The sequence below is a fragment of the Oratosquilla oratoria genome, chromosome 11 (genome assembly GCF_046742065.1).
Source record: "Oratosquilla oratoria isolate Oo_2021 chromosome 11, ASM4674206v1, whole genome shotgun sequence".
Lineage (NCBI taxonomy): Eukaryota > Metazoa > Arthropoda > Malacostraca > Stomatopoda > Squillidae > Oratosquilla > Oratosquilla oratoria.
Genome location: NC_134787.1, coordinates 2,176,277 through 2,193,776, shown reverse-complemented (window position 1 = coordinate 2,193,776; position 17,500 = coordinate 2,176,277).

Below are 17,500 nucleotides of genomic sequence, written 5' to 3'. Positions count from 1 at the left end.
TATTTTCGGCATTTATGTATTTGGAAAAGGCTTATGACAGGGTAAACAGGAAGGCACTGTGGGAGGTATTACAGATATATGGGATAAAAGGAAAGCTTTTAAGAGCAATCAAGAGCTTTTACAAGAGTAGTAGAGCTTGTGTTAGAATCAGAAATGGAGAGAGTGAGTGGTTTGAGGTAAAGGTGGGACTTCGCCAGGGACGTGTTATGTTCATTTGGTGTTCAATTTATACATGGATGGGGTGGTACGAGAGGTAAATGCAAGGGTGGTGGGTCAGGGATTGGAGATGGTTAAAGAAAATGGAGAAAAGTGGGAGATCAGTCAGCTGTTGTTTACTGACGACACTGCGCTTATAACAGGATCAGAGGAGGGATTGAGGAAGATAGTGATAGAGTTTGGGAAGGTGTGCGAAAGAAGTTAAAGACAGTTGCGAGTAAAAGTAAGGAGATGAGATGTATAAGAGGAGAAAGTGGCAGCTGACTGGAAATGAGTATTAAGGGAGAGAGACTGGAGGAAGTGTATAGTTTTAGATACTTGGGTGCGAATGTGGCGGGAATGGGAGGAGTGGAGGTGGAGGTAGAATGTAGATTGAGAGAAGCAATTAAATGCCTTGGTGGATTAAAAAGTTTAATGAGAAATGGACATTTGGGAATGGATGCTAAGAGGAGATTGTATGAAGGAGCGACTGTGCCGACAACACTGTATGGAGCAGAAACATGGAACATAAAAAAAGGAAGAGAGGAGGAGTTTGAATGTGTTTGAGATGAGGTGCCTGAGAAGTATGGTAGGGGTTACTGGATTGGATAGAGTGAGAAACAAGGAGGTGAGTAGGAGAACGGGGATGGAAAAGGAGTTGGCAGATAGAATTGGGGAAAGAGTATTGGGATGGTTTGGGCACATGGAAAAAATGAGTGAAAAAAGATTAGTAAAAGAGGTGCGGAAGGCAGAGGTGGAAGGAGTGAACATGAGGGGGCGACAAAGGATGAGATGGATGGATCGATGGGGTAAAAGGAACACTGGAAAGGAGGGGAATGTCTGTTGAGGAAGGAAGGGAGAACACAGAAGATAGGGGTGAATGGAGAATGGTTGTGTATGGATGATGCTGTGATACATGAAAGCAAGTGTGTGGAGGAGGGGAGGGGCGAGGGAGCATGTGTGAAAAATAAATTGATGCAGCCCGAAGGGATTTCTCCCTGTCTTCTCCATTTCTGCATGAGGGGACGGAGAGGGGGGGGGATTTAATGAAGCGGCCTTGCTGTGGATGTGCTGTGTCTTGCGACACTGCTTCTGACCCAGGGCAGTGGCCGAGATGCAGGGGTGACCCGTCATTCAAGAGGAGCTAAGATAAGAGGGAGGGAGAGGGGTGGATGGAAGTGAAATATATGGGACGGAATGGGAATGAATTTTATGCCTTTTTTCGTCCTCCCTTGTAAGGGGGAAAAGACCTTTGGTATATATATATGTATACATGTATACATAAATATATATATATATATATACATATATATGTATATACATATATATACGTGTATATATATATATATGTGTGTATATATATATATACATATATATGTATATACATATATATACGTGTATATATATATATATGTGTGTATATATATATACATATATATGTATACATGTATATGTATATGTACTGTATATATACATATATATATATGTGTGTGTGTGTGTGTGTGTGTGTGTGTGTGTGTGTGTGTGTGTGTGTGTGTGTGTGTGTGTGTGTGTGTGTGTGTGTGTGTGTGTGTGTGTGTGTGTGTGTGTGTGTGTGTGTGTGTGTGTGTGTGTGTGTGTGTGTGTGTGTATGTGTGTGTGTGTGTGTGTGTGTGTGTGTGTTTATGAATATTCTATACCCAGTTATATATGCGTTTTCCCTTAGAACATAGTATATCAAATTAATGCCACTGTCACACCGTTAACTAAGTAGACATGGAGGAAAATTGAATCACAAACTTCCATGACACCACAGGGCTTCTGCTCCCGCTCTTGAATAATGAAATGAAAGAATATGAACGATTTCTAGGAGATTGAATTAACTAGACGCTATGGCTCGTTCTCTATGTACGAATAATATTTTCATACACCGTACGGTGGCTTCAGAACTATTTATAGTTTCGCCGCACGTTAATTGTTGTTATTGTCTCCCAGTTGTTATTTAACTGATTTTTTTTCTTACTAAACTATCTTGATTGGTTAGAATAAAGCTGGGTTGATTTCGGCCAAAAGTAGTGAAAAAAAAAATTCACTGGCTCCACATCTCTCATCCTAACCTAACCTAGCTTTACCTTACCCTACTTAAGTTAAGCTAACCTAAGCAAACCAATCTAACCTAACCTAAATTAACATAACCTAGCCTTGCCTAGACTAGCCTTGCCAAGACTAGCCTTGCCTAACCTACCATATCCCAACCTAACTTGACCTAACTTAACCTAACCTGACCTAACCTAACCAAACCAACCTAACCTAAATTAACCTAATCTACCCTAGCCTAGACTAGCCTAGCCTAACCTACCATAGCTTAACCTAACTTGACCTGACCTGAGGTAACCTAACCCAACCTAACCTGACCCAACCTAACCTAGTCTAGCCTAGCTCGCATAACGAGGTGCCACTTGTAATTTTCTTTAAAAAATGAATAGGAAAATTAATTAATTGATATATAAATACTAAAATGCATAGATAAACAAATAAATAGAAATTTAATTGATTAATTAATAAACGTATGAACGTATAAGTTGCCATTTTAACTTATTATACTGTAGATGGGAAAGTCTAGATTGCGAACTTGTATCATTCTACAGAACCTTTGTTCCAGCTGCTCATCAATAGAGTTAGAAAATGGAACACTTCATAGAAGATGTATTACGTGAGGTAGTAGCATTTGATTATCAAAGGTAAGTATGAATAAAGCTATATTAGGACAAAATAAACTCCTCTCTTGTTGAAGGGGATGCCACAGAGATGGGGGGGGTGAATGAAAAGCTAATATTTGCGTACTGCATGTTTCTACTGTAAATCGTACTACATATTTTTACTGTAAATCGTTGAATGTCATTTTTACAGTGTTTGGCACAATAAATACCAGAAACGTAAGCACCGAGGGTGTGTAGGACGCATAACTGAATAGTAATGAAACAGCTCAACAAGTGACTACTGCGACTATAATTGAAGTGACTCAAAGAAAGGAAAAGCTTAACAGAGGAAGACAGATAATATGTAAGAAAATTACCTAGAAAATTTTATGTCTTCATGACAGGTAATGCTGAATCAGTTATTGATAATAATAAACTAGAAACTAGTTTGCTAAATGGAATAGTAAAAGAAGACGTATGACAATGCCCATTGCGAATATTGAAATATTCTGATATAGAAATTTTGGTCATGGGCAAATAATCAAAGAATCATGGGTCTTTAGAGTTAGGAGGGATATAAACAGCATAGTATTTAGTAGAAGAATGTGAGTTACGGTGGCCGAAATTTAGAAGACTTAAAAATCAGGACCTGGATTTTCATGTAGAGAAAACAAAAAGGAAACAGGAATTCAATCTACTGTATGATCAAATATCTAGATTTCTTTGTGATAAGGAGGGAGCAGTTTTCAGATGAGGGAAAGGATTTATCTCACAGATATGATTGAAATGCAAACCGAGGGGGCTCCAAGAACATAACAAAGGAGGAGGAGACATTAAAGCGTTTTCTAGGGTTGTTATGCCAAGTCTGAAATACACAGGAAACAAAGTATTCTACACGCCTAGTTTAAGTCTGACTGCTCTTTATTTCATATTATGACCCAGGGCAGTGGACAGGATGCAGGGATGACCCGTCATCCAGGAGATACCAAGATAAGAGGAAGGGAGGAGGGTGGAGGGGAGTGGAATATATAGGAAATGGAATGGGTGGGAGTGGTTTCTATGTCTTTTTCTTTTTGGCTACCCTCCGTGTAGGGGGAAAAAGACTTTGGTATATGTATGTATGTATTGTGTTCATTGAATTGTTTACCTGTGCTTTGAAGAAGAGTGGCATTATTTCAATGTTAAAGTAAACAAAGTTAAAGTAACAAAGAATGCCAACAGGTGATTTTTCTGTCCATACGAGGTAGAACGAAAAGGAAAAAAATCAAATAAAAAAAGAAAAGAAAAAATGAGTGCAACCAGAGGAAACAAAATAACCAATTGATAACCTTTACACCTATCACGACTTTCTGTTTCTTTGGTCCTTATCTAGATGAGCTTTAAAACTACGGACTGTGGCTTGCATTCAATCGCTTCAGTGGGAAGTTTGTTTCATTGCTTATACAGATCGAGGCCATTGTTTCTGGTCTGGTTATTATTTAGTGTGAAAATGTTTTTTTCTTTTCTTGTATCTGTTCTTTTGAACAATTTGAAGACCTTTATCAAGACATTCCCCTCCTCCTGAATCACGCTTTTTTTTTCTTTTTTCATAAGGAAAAACTTATTTAAATCTTTACACCGTTTTTATATGATTTACTTTTAAAGCGGCCTTGATTTGAATGTGATGTGTCTTGCGACACTTCCTCTGACCCAGGGCAGTGGACGAGATGCAGGGATGACCCGTCATCCAGGAGGAGCCAAGATAAGAGGGAGGGAGGGGAGTGAATGGGAGTGGAGTATATGGGGATGGAATGGGTGGGAGTGGATTTTATGCCTTTGTTTTTTGGCTACCTCCCTTGTAAGGGGGAAAAAGCCTTTGGTATATGTATGTACTTTCAAATGTTTGATATCAGGTTTGTTAACTTCTTCAATCTGTAAAGGTCTTTGAGATTTTGGGGGCATATGGAAACAGTAAATTCCTAATACGGGCGGATTAGTCATGTATGTTTTCGAGATCTGACTTATAACTCAAAAGACTGCGCTGTCTGTCCTTTTTTTTTTCTGACACACGATTCTATTAAGGATATAACTGGCTGAGAGGATTGGGCTTTTGAAGTAAAAAAAAAAAAAAAAAAAAAAGTGCTATTAGTTCCAGAATCTCATTTGCTTTCTCTGAAACTAGCTTACTCTCTCTTTATCTCATAATTTCTTCAATTCAGTACCGTACTTTTTTTGGAACTGTCACACGATTTTATTAATGAAAATGTCGTCTTCATGGGTCATACTGGAGTACTTCCAACTTCGATGTATGCCACATTGTCGAAAACTCAAACCCAAAACAGGACAGAGGTTCCCCCCGTGCTTGATTAAAACCGTCTAGCGACAGCCGGAAAAAAAATCAAAATACCCGATAATGTAAGATCAAAATAAATTTCACTCATCCTTGTGGAGAAGAGTACTCTTGTAGCTGAGTGAAATCGTAGGTAGACAGAAACAAATACTAGAATTTACTCTGCCATTTTCATTTCTGTGATAGTCTCTAGAAACCTTAAGAACATAACCATTTAGGAGACTTCAAGAGACCATAAGGTCTACACTATGCAGTTCCATGCCCATAACCACTTATCACCCATCCATAAAGTTATCTAACTTCCTCTTAAAACAATCAATAGCTTCAGCGCGGTTAAAACTAACGTAGTTGGCGTTAGGTGATATTTATTAGCTAAAATGTGGCCCTTAGTCTGAATGGGTTGACAAAAGCCTTTAGTCTAGCGACGACCTGTGTTGGTTCTGTGGCAGCTAATGCAAAGCGTTCTTATACAGAAGAGGGTTTGAAAGAGCATTTGCACTGAGAGAAAATCTTACGAGGGGGATTACGCGCCAAATGAAAACTCCTTCGACATAAACATCGTCAGAAAATCTCACTTTGGAACACAAATAAAAGGTGCAGGACTGAATGAAATATATTGTAAATCCTTCTCAGAAAACGAAGTAAGAGGTTGTTGGATTTTTCCAGACTATTTACTGGTATGGAATCGTTGGCTACTAAGATCTATGTTTTGACTTTATAGATCAATCTTTTGGGTTAAGCCTCGGTCACACTAGCTACTGAAATCGTTGGACCCGGTGATATGAATTGATTGGCAAGCCATTTGCGCTGCACTCGCTGCTGATTCTCGCTGCTTTGAGTTCGCTGTGATAGCGGTAAACAAGTGGGAGGTATTAAGAAACTATGATTCAGTATATATTCACCTAAGAAAGTATTCTCCTTTTTTTTTTTGTAAGGACTTTTAATGAATAAAGAATTAGACGGCAATACAAGGAAACTCCCAAATATAAATTTTGATTTGATAGAAATATACCATTCAATTCTTGTATGATCTCGGTGACATACAGGTAAAACAAATCAGTGTTCACAAGGCCGAAAACATGTCACGTCAACTTCATTGGTCCCATGAGGCTATTATAAAACTCATAGAAAAAGTTAGTGAACATGAAGTCTTGGAAATAATTCGTCCAGTCGGTAGAAGTCAAAGAAACTACGGCTGTCTTCAAGGGACAACTCCCTCACAAGGGTGGCGTACACACTCCTGTCTTTACCTGTTAGCCATGGCCTTATCCACTTTCGTTTCTTTCTTTTTCTCACCGAGTCCTCATTGGTTAAAAAATAGGTGGCAAGAGTAACTGTGGACAGAGTAAATCCAAATAGCGGTCCATAGCGACTACTCCGCTCGCGGACTTCACTTGCGGTGTGACCAGACAGCTGCAGATATCGCTGTCAAGCCAGAGAAAACAAAAACCCGTCTAACGTTAACAATAGTAAGTGTGGCCGTAGTTTTAGAATATTTTAACTAGCTGGTATAAGGAAATGGAGATGAGTATCCCAACTTAATCTTGATAAATTGATCGAAAATCGGTTCAGCAACAAAACTCTCCATGGACAAAGGTCGTGGTGTCGTTGAACCCTATCCCTTCAAGAAACGTTCTATAATCTGTTTTTCCCACCGCCAAGAGATTCAGATGAGGAAGCCTGCAGTCGGAGTGTCATTCTCTTCCACTCTCTTGGATCGTTCTCAGGTTTCTGGCAAAGACCAGGCATTTTCATCATGCAGTTTAATCATTTTGCCGCAACAATGACATATTTCACCCTCCGATTTAGTTCATCTATGCTTACACATTCAATATGTTCATATCTTGTATCCTCAATGCCTCCGGATGATTTTATTCAGCTAAAGTAAGCATCACGCATTTAGTGAGTTAATCTCCCAATCGAAGTGTATAGTAAATGTATTGCTTTTTTCGTTTCCTGAATTACAGGGAAAATATTGTTGCGTAGAATTTTCTTCTCTTGCGCATCGGAAGAGAGATGCAAACAGATTGGTATCTCGATCCATCGAGACCTAATTTTGTCCCGAATCTGACATGACACAAAGTAAAATCTATAGAATAATTTATCTCTGTTAAGGGTTTAACCCTTTCAGTGCGTGGAAGTTATCCAAAGCTGAAAAAATTGCCTGGTGGCAGTTCGCTAAATCCGCAGTGAAAGCGGTAATCAATATAGCTACGGTACATTGACAGTGCAGGGGTGAAGTCTGTTTCTTGAACTGAATGATGTAGTTAGATGGTATGTTGAAGGTGATGTTAATTATTCACATTGACTTCAAAGGGATAAATATAGAATACCTGGTGACCACGTTCCATGCTCATCTCTATTTCGCTCCAAATAACTTTTATTCGATTGTAATGAAAACGCAAGACTAAGCGGGCTGGCTTCTGCATAATCTCGACATTTTAAATGATCTGTACAAATATAATCGGTGCTTTTCCCTCAATCTGATAGAATAATTTGATGCTATCTAGAACATGATATGGAAAGCAGACGTTGACCATTAATCAGCTTTTTCAGTTCCTCCAGGCAGAGCTAAATTTGTGGTGAATACCATCCTGTTCAAAATGTTAGCCTTTCCTTTGGTGTTGTGATGCAATGGGTTTTCTTCAGAAAAGTGAAGGTGATTTTATTCGGCAAATGTGGAAAGGGATCTGAATCAGATGAGTCATTATTCACCTGTTTGAAATAAATAAGTAAATGAACAGATTAATGAATAAATATATGATTGAATAAGTAGATAAATGATAGATAGATAAAGATAAATAAATAAAGAGATAAAGAAGTAAATAAATGAGTGAATAAATATATAGATAAATTAATAAATAAACAAATTAATAAATTAATATACCGTATATAGATAAATTAATAAATTAATGGACAAGTAAATAGATGAAGAAACAATAAGAAAAGCAAACAATTAAATGAATAAATAAATGAATATCGATTCACTGTTCGACTCTGACAATATTTCAGTGACTTTTTTCGGGTCAAATCCGAACGATTCCCTTCAGCCTGCAGGTCCGAAAGTTTGAACAAAATTGCTTGGTATGTGCCAAGACGAGATGTCAGCTAATCATTATCAAGAAGACATCGTAGAAGACACAAGATAAAAAATAAGAAAAAATCTGCGCACTACGAACCAAAAATTACCCCCGTTAGCGCATAATATCACGTGTCAAGCAGCCAATCACTGGGCTCCGATATAGCTGAGGGCGGAATCAATTGAGGCCTTGATTCCATGTAACGTCAACAAAGCTCCATGTCTGTATATCTTCTAAAGACTTTAAGTAGACATGTCAATGGCGCTAAGGCTTCCCATTGACTCTATTTGCAGCAAAGCAAATAATTTCTACAAAAATATATCAACGTATATGACTACGTTAGCGCTTATGAAATATCCTGAGTGATACTTTGTAACGTTTATGGAGAAGCCTCAAGTTAATAGCATCTAAATACTTTTGTTCAAATATACATTGTCAAAGAGTCTTTTTCATTGTCTCAACCATTCATTATATATTGCTCCATGGCTGCAATGTATAAAGTTCACTAGTGCATAATTATAATTGTTACAGTCAAGGTTTACTTAAAACCAGAGTAATATGACCCCTCTTGAATCCTTCATTTGATGCAGAACAGCCTTTGACTTGCAACTGATTACAGCTCTCCTGTTTCTCATTGAATGGGTTCCTGTACCCAGATACATGTAACTCCATACATCTAATAATGCTATAAATGCATCGCTATTATCAATACAAATGCAATGATATTGAATGTGTGTCTGCGCGCAATCGAAATCAATGGCTGAGCGTTATCTTGTAACATCATTTCGCGTTACACCGCTTTCCCGCTCGGCACCGTTCTGACTAATCATTTGTGTGAAGGGCTACACCGTCGCCTGTTATTGTCGCTATCATTATTTATTTATTTTTCTATACTCAGTTCCGTTTTCTCTTTGATGGCATCGGCAAAAGATATACAGTATGTCCGCGATTTTCTCTCACCGTCATTCCCATCGGCTTGCACTTGATTGTATTACTATGAAAGTGGGTGAAATAGTGCAGGGATTTTCAAACTTACTTATCTGTTGGCACATTTATTTATCAAAATTATAATACAGTTCTTTTACCATTATATAAATACGTATATGTATATGTATATATGTATGTGTATATATATATATATATATATATATATATATATATATACATATATATGTGTGTGTGTGTACACAGTATGTATATATATATATATATACATATACATATATATATATATATATGTATACATATATATATATATATAGGTATATATATATATATACATATATATACATATATATATATATATTTGTATATATGTTTATATATATACATATATACACATGTATAAACATATATATATATATACAAATATATGTATATATATATATATATATATATATATATGTATATATACAATATATGTATCACTATACTAAAAACATGTGCCATTAAAACTAATATCTAATGTACCGTCGTGTAAGTAAGTTTGATAAAACCTTTCGCTAATTCACCCATGTATATGTAAATATTTCATTTACAGGAGATTTCCTCATGAAAAATTTCGCCCATCAACCCATCACTGGCGGATCGATACAGACCTCAAATTGAGAAGGAGGTTGAGGGAGGGAGTCACTAGAAGAGATATTGCAGCCAAGTTTAAAGTAAGGCAGTTGGAAGGAGGGATGGTCAAGTTTAATAGCTGAACAATTTTCTTTCTTTTAATGACTAATCTACAAAAATTCACATAGAAATGACCACATAAGCTTATCCATTTGATACACACACACACACACACATATATATATATATATATATATATATATATGTATATATATATATATACGAAGAAGTCGCTAGTGGACAGCGACATTAATCAGATAATTTTTATGACCATCGCGCAAGGATTCGAACCTGCGTTGTACATTTTATATAATATATATACATATGTGTATATATATATATATATATATATATATATAATATGTCGCATATGATATTTATATATATATACACATATATATATATGCACATATATATATATATATATACATATATATACATATAATTCCTGGTAATGCAAGACGATCTTTTTTTTATTTATCTCCTTTAAACCGAGGGTTTCCCCTTCAGCTGAAAGATGATATTTGACAGATCACTCCCGTGAAGTCTGTCATGTCATCCATTACATATACGGTCCAAATACTATATCATTTTACTAAACAAAAGTTGACCCCAGAGGTAGCAGGTTGAAGATTTTTTCGATCAATCAATTCACCTCAATGACATTGTATTTAACTCTTTTCGGCGAGTGACAAAGGGTTCTATTCAGTTGGGGTTGATTCCTCGGATTGTTGGGGTTATGCTCTGATGACATGAAACAATAGAACAAGAATGGTGAACCTGTTTCCTCATGTACCTCATACTTATGCACTGTTTTTCTCTAGCCTCCTAGAGGTTACTTCAACATGAAGAGGCTCGTCAGTAATCCACTATACACCAATGTTCCTCCGTCCGTGATCTTACGTGTAAAACCCCGCTGCCCTGTACCAGCGGCCCAATGGACCCCGGCCTGAAGAAGGGTCTCTGAATTTAAGGGTTGTTATAAAACCACAATTAACTATGACCCAAAATGTATAAACAGTTGATAAAAATCAATATTTGTTGAAGAAATAAAATGGGGACCTTTGGTCCTAAATATTGGGGACATTTTGTCCCGGGGGTGCAGATTTCAGGACATTTTGTCCGGGGACCTTTTGTCCTACATTCGGTTAACTCGAGGTGTCACGTCGGCTCTTAGGAGAAACCAGCGTGGAAGGGTTGACGAGGCCCAGGACCACGAGGCGGGGGGGGGGGGCCGTCCCTCTATTGATGTCCACATGGAAGAACAAAAGGACGCGAAGGGGGAAGGGGAATACGTTGTCGCAGCCCTGGGGTGGGGAGGAGGGGGAGCTATCTGTATCAATGACACCGCAGGGGTTGGCTAAAGACCCCAGGGGTGAGTGATGGAGACAGAGAAGAGGATTAGGTTCAGGTGAATGGGGTACCTGCCGGAGGATAGGGCGGCCAAACGACGGTGGCGGTGTTCCACCGAGGGAGTAAATAAGAGTTCTTCAGCGGACATTTGCTCACCAGATAATCGCTTAGCACAGGTTACGTTAGACTACGCTAAGTTAGTTTAGATCAGGTAATATTAGGTTAGGTTAATTCAGGTTATATTAGGTTCGGTTAGGTTAGACTAGGTTAGGTTAGGCTAAGTTAATGTAGATTAGATTTGGTTAGGTTGGATTAGGTTAGGTTAGGTTAAGTAATATATTACAAAATCATTACACAGAAAAATGTCTTGAGCAATTGCCTTTTCACTATTTCTCTGAATAAATGTCCGCTCACCAAATGTTCGTTAAGCAACAAACAGAAATGGATTATCCAACTCGGGAAAACTTTTGATGTCTTGGTCGCTAACTTCACAATTTAAATGTGTGGCTTAAATAGGTATACCCTAAGTGACATATTTGTATTTTCTTGTCATATAAAGAATAAGAGCTATACTCGTGGTGTCGCATCTATGTCTAGTTGTGCCTGTGTTATTATGACACACTTGTTCTGGGTGGCTAAATAAGTACGAAATGACAACTTTTAAGAAATAATACATTTGGATATACACTCAAACAACAAATGCGTGCACCCGCAACAAGGCCGTCTTCGAAACTGACGCCACGCTCTCGTTCGCGCCAAAAACAAAGACGTGCATCGCATCTGCGATGTCTAATACAAACAAATCTTATACATAATAACATAATATAATTATTACAATAAATACTAAAATAATACAATATAATTTATTGTACACCATGCCAACACACTCTGGCTCACTCGTAGGCCCAATTTTGCCTCGCTACAGCAAACAGTAAGTGCCACTGGTCCGAGCTATGCAAGTGTGTAAGTAAATGTGATGGTTAAGACAACAGCAAGATACCTCTTGCCGGAAGCTCCAGATAGTACAAAGGATTACAAAGGCGGAGCATGCCGACAGGAGACCTTTTGGTCCATATCTAGGTCGGAAGCGAAAAAAAAATCATAATAATAAATGAGTAAATAAAAACTATAGTAATGTAAATAACAAATAAATATGATATGATGAAATGGTTTGGCGGCGGAAAGAACACAGCAAGAATTTTCACTTCTTTTTACGGATTAGATATGTTGGTAACAGAAAGTAAAAGACACTGTTAGACAAAATAATTTTTGATTCATGACGCTCGCATAACACACAAAAATGCGAAATTTTCACACTGAATACAAAACCTGGCAAGAAATAAGGGTTTCAAGTTGTCAGGACGTAGATCTTATTTGGAAGTGGATAGAAACAACTTCGCCAACTGTGTAGTTAATGAATGAAATTAAGTTCTTAAAGAGGTAGTCGAATGTAGTACGTTTCGAAGTTTTAAAATTCATTTAGATAAACACGTAAGCAATATGCTGTAGTGCCTGTAAATTATTTGGTGAACTTGTTTATTTTATTTTTTTATAAACTAGCTATTTCTAGCATTCGACCTAGTTATGGAGCAAAAGGTCTCCTGCCTGTATGCTTTTCTTTTGTAATTCTTTGTATAATAAACAGCAGTCCAACGTTTCTTCCCGGGGACGTCTACGGAAGGACCAGAGAATCGCTGTTGGATATCTTGGTACCACGGTTTAGGTCAAAGAATCTCAAGGAAAAAAATAATTGACACGTATTTGTTCACGTGCTGGCAATGGAAATCATGTGACGCTTAAGAACTTGTGTAAAACATCACACCTTCAGTAATTTCATTCAGTTGAGGAGCGTAGAGGCGCTCGAACGAACGGGACCCAAGTAATTCAAAGGAATACCTTCAGCTGCCGAATATCGTTTCCTGAAGTTTGTCAAAACAAAATATTCAAATCTGTACATCATGCCAGGGTGCGTAACAGGTTAAGGCACGTAAACACGAGGGGACTGTTAAGGAATGTCTATTTTCGTCACAAAAGATCAGGCGACAATGACCAAGACCTCAACAACAAACATTATGTCAGACATTGAAGCGAGCGGTATCGATCGATAAGCGACGGATGGTTTTATTAAGCAAATAAGAGACGGGGGGAGGACACCTTTGAGGCCAAGAGCGGGTTACCAATCCTCTCTATATACTACACCAAAACCATCCATGAATGCTCCCTGCATTGAACGGCAGCTACGATTTCCTTATATGAACAGCACTTTGTTCAGTGTTGCAACCCGTCCACCCTCGCTATTGCCCCAGATGAATCGTAGCCAGGCAATAGACGAAGTAGTGACTTTCTTGGACAGTTACCATTTGGGTTGAGGATTTGGATATCTGTCGTGCATTTGTAATCGTGCGTTTAATTTGCCCCTTCAAGGATACAGGGAGTGTCTCTCAGCTTCATCATAAGATCGTTTAGCGTTTCTGTCACAACATCACACTTATTGATGCAACGCGTTCAGCAAGTGTTCAACAAGGAGAACAGTTTAGCGTTTTCGTCGCAACCTCAAACTCTTATTAATGCAACGCGTTCAGCAGGTGTTCAACAATGAGAACAGTTTAGCGTTTTTGTCGCAACATCAAACTCTTATTAATGCAACGCGTTCAGCAGGTGTTCAACAATGAGAACAGGTGTTCATCGATGAGAACATGTACGATGGTCTTGAGGGATATGGTTGCTGCCAGGGTCGGACAGGAAACAGGAACACCTTTAAAAGAAAGGACACCCTGCGAGCTGCATCTGCAACCGGTGTTAGAGGGTTTACACGGTCGAACGGTTCGTCGAACGCGGTTCGACAGACACGTGTTTAAAGTGATGTGTGAACGTGTGAAGAGCGGGGTATTTGGGGTTTAACCAACGTGTTCGACAACCAAATACCCCGTTCACACGTTCACACATCACTTTAAACACGTGTCTGTGCGGAGCATTACATCTTTCATTCAAGCTGACACTAGACGATTTTATTAAACAGAAACCCCAAGATTCAAATGACCATACGCTAGTAACCTTTTCTATCTCTCTTGTGTCACTTTATTTCGTTCTGGCAAATGCCGGGCAATTTTATTCAGCCAATGGAGAAACCCACAGAGATCAATGGATTCGAAATGAGGCAACCCCTTCCGATGTGACGTAATATCTGATAAGTCAATGACATAGATTCGCGTCGGAACCGTTCTCACAGCTGCTACAGATTTCCATGTGAGTGGAACAGCGTGACTATAGTTGGAATAAGATTCGTTAGTCTTCCGCGAGACACGAAAGACGCGATATTCAATCAAGCCCATCAGTGTTTCGTGGCACACCTAACATATTTTATTCCAACTAAAGTTGCACTCTTCTTTTCGCCAGGATGTCGGAGGACGCCGGGCTCAAAACCCGGTCACGTTGTAAGACTACCCGGTCCATCCAGGAACTTTCCTCTCATCTGATGAGAATGATATTAAACTACTCACACTACTTGCGGTGGAGCTAATATACATATACATATATATATATATATATATATATATATATATATATATATATATATATATATATATATATATATATAGATAGATAGATATATAGATAGATAGATAGATATGTATATATATACACATGCCCTCAGAGTTTAAAAAAATCCTTTCTCGAGTGTCTCGATCTTGTTTAGTTTTTCTGACTTCTACCTAAAACAACTTTATTCGGCTTGAGGATGAGCTCTCACCTCTTTAAGTGTTGAGGAGGTAAGTGTGATTCAGAGAACATGGGAATACTACATCGGACCTTGACTTTGAGTGTGGTTTGTAGAACACTCTCTACCATTAGGATGATTTGACATAATTCTTAAAGGCATTTTTGCTGAAGAAGGGTTATTATTGATCAAATTTTATAATTGTTATAGCGCATAGAAACTGTGAAAAATAGGAAAGCGAAAATAAAAAGCGCGAAAACAATCGAAACAGGAATAGCAAGGCCCGCCGGACACGGATGTTTAGATTTTCTGTTTGAGAGCGGAGAGCGAAAACGAAGTTTTAAGATTGAACATATACTCCGAGCCTTGGTGTAGTCACCGCGGTGGCAAGAGCTCTGACGGCGTGTGTGGGTAATGCCAGCTGCTGCTCTCGGCTCGGGCAGGTGTGCAGGTGACGAGGGGGGGAGATGAAGGAGGGTGGGGGGGGGGAGGTCGGCACGTGCTCGTCCGATCGGACCGACGGCGCCGCGCACATGTGGGGAACATTATCGGCGAGGCTGGTGCACTGGACAAGTCAGTTGAGGTGGGCTTTCAGCCTGGGAATTTCAGTAACGGACAAGGTAGCCTAACATTGTCGGAGAGGCTGGTGCGCTGGACAAGTCAGTTGAGGTGGGCTTTCAGCCTGGGAATTTCAGTAACGGACAAGTTAGCCTAACATTGTCGGAGAGGCTGGTGCACTGGACAAGTCAGTTGAGGTGGGCTTTCAGCCTGGGACTTACAGTAACGGACAACTTAGCCTAACATTGTCATGGCTGATTTTGACCCCCCCCCCTTCTAACACAGTAAAATACCGTTTGATTTTTCCATGTACTTTACTTCATATGTTCTGATGTCTTCTTGAAAAGAAAATAATATTGTTTTATCTTATCCTAACTTATGTTAGGGTGTCGATTGAGACCCCAATTTGCTCCGAGTCCGCCTCTTCTGAGCTCAATGAAATGAATTGACGCCACCGACCAAATGAAAACGAGCTTGAGATATGCGTCACTGCGTCATACGCAAATTTGTTGAACTCGTCGTCGTAATGATAACATTGATTTTTAAACGTATATTTTTTTCATTTTCGTTTTACGATAAGAATGATAACAGACATGGCAACAGACATGATAACAGAGATGGAGAGAGATGCAGACGGGGTGATAGGGATCTTGCCGGGTTTGATGAAGAAGACATCTGAGTGATCATTTCCTCTGTGATCAAAAAGTGACAGTGAAACTAAGAGATGAAGATGACAGACTTAAGTCATAGATACGCCTGACAGCTTTCGTTTCCGCCCATCATAATCGTACACCAATACCCCGCTTACTTGGTCATAAGACCCCCTTACTCCATCAAAAACATGTTAGGAAAAAATTCCTAAAGCACTGTGAGCGAGAGTACCTACGAAAAACATTATGGAAATAGACGTTTTCGTTAAGATGCAAATGACCTCTACCAATCAGGAATTACTGGTTACAGAACAGAGATAGTGAGAGGAGCATCAACACAAGACGTCTGGGATCGGGGTTCAGAGATGCCGATTGGCCTAGTGTGACCACGAACGCGGCATTCATAGACACGATGACGTCATAATCTCATCTCGTGACCCAAAACCACCTGGAAATACGTCATACACAATTGTGTACAAATGTTCGTAACAACATAATGCACCAAGAGAAATTGTTGTAGAAAAGTCTTCATTACTGTCTACTTATATATATATATATATATATATATTATATATATATATATATTATATATATATATATATATATATATATATATATATATATATTTAAACTATGACAAACATAACTGAAGGCGGAGGAAGTATACGAGGAATAATGGAAGAATTTTACTGCCTTAACGTTTCGACCCTTAGGGTCTTGATCACGAAGCTTAACAAGTAAGTACAACCTGGATATTTTATACACAGTCATATCATCTCACAGGGTGTCGAAGAAAGGTCGTTGTGCTCGCAACATTTGTCCGTTTGTTTTCTTCGACTACCAATAAATTTGTAGCTCTTGCCAAGCATATAAAACTTTCTTTGTGGTTGATTTTATTATTAGCATTAATATGTGCTGCTTCTATTGTTTTTCTTAATTTCTTCGTTGAACCTTTATTTATTATAATTGTATTGTCCCAGTGCGGAAGGTGGTCATGTGTCTTACTATGGAATTAGAAAGCCTGTGGGTTCTTACATCATTTTTGTGTTCATATAACCTTTTTTCTAATACACGACCTGTTTCCCCAAAATATGAAGATGGGCGATTTTTACAAGGTGTTTTGTATGCAATACTATTTTCATTGCTATGGCTGTTATAATTACGTGTAACCAAATGTCCCACTGCTACCTGATGTTCTAGCTATCTTAATACCTGCTTTTAAGAGGACTTTGTCTTGGGTTGAATTAATGTTGGAATTTGGGACTGTGAGATTTCGTGTTTCTTTGTTGCAATTATTGATAACTTTACTCTCCTTATTT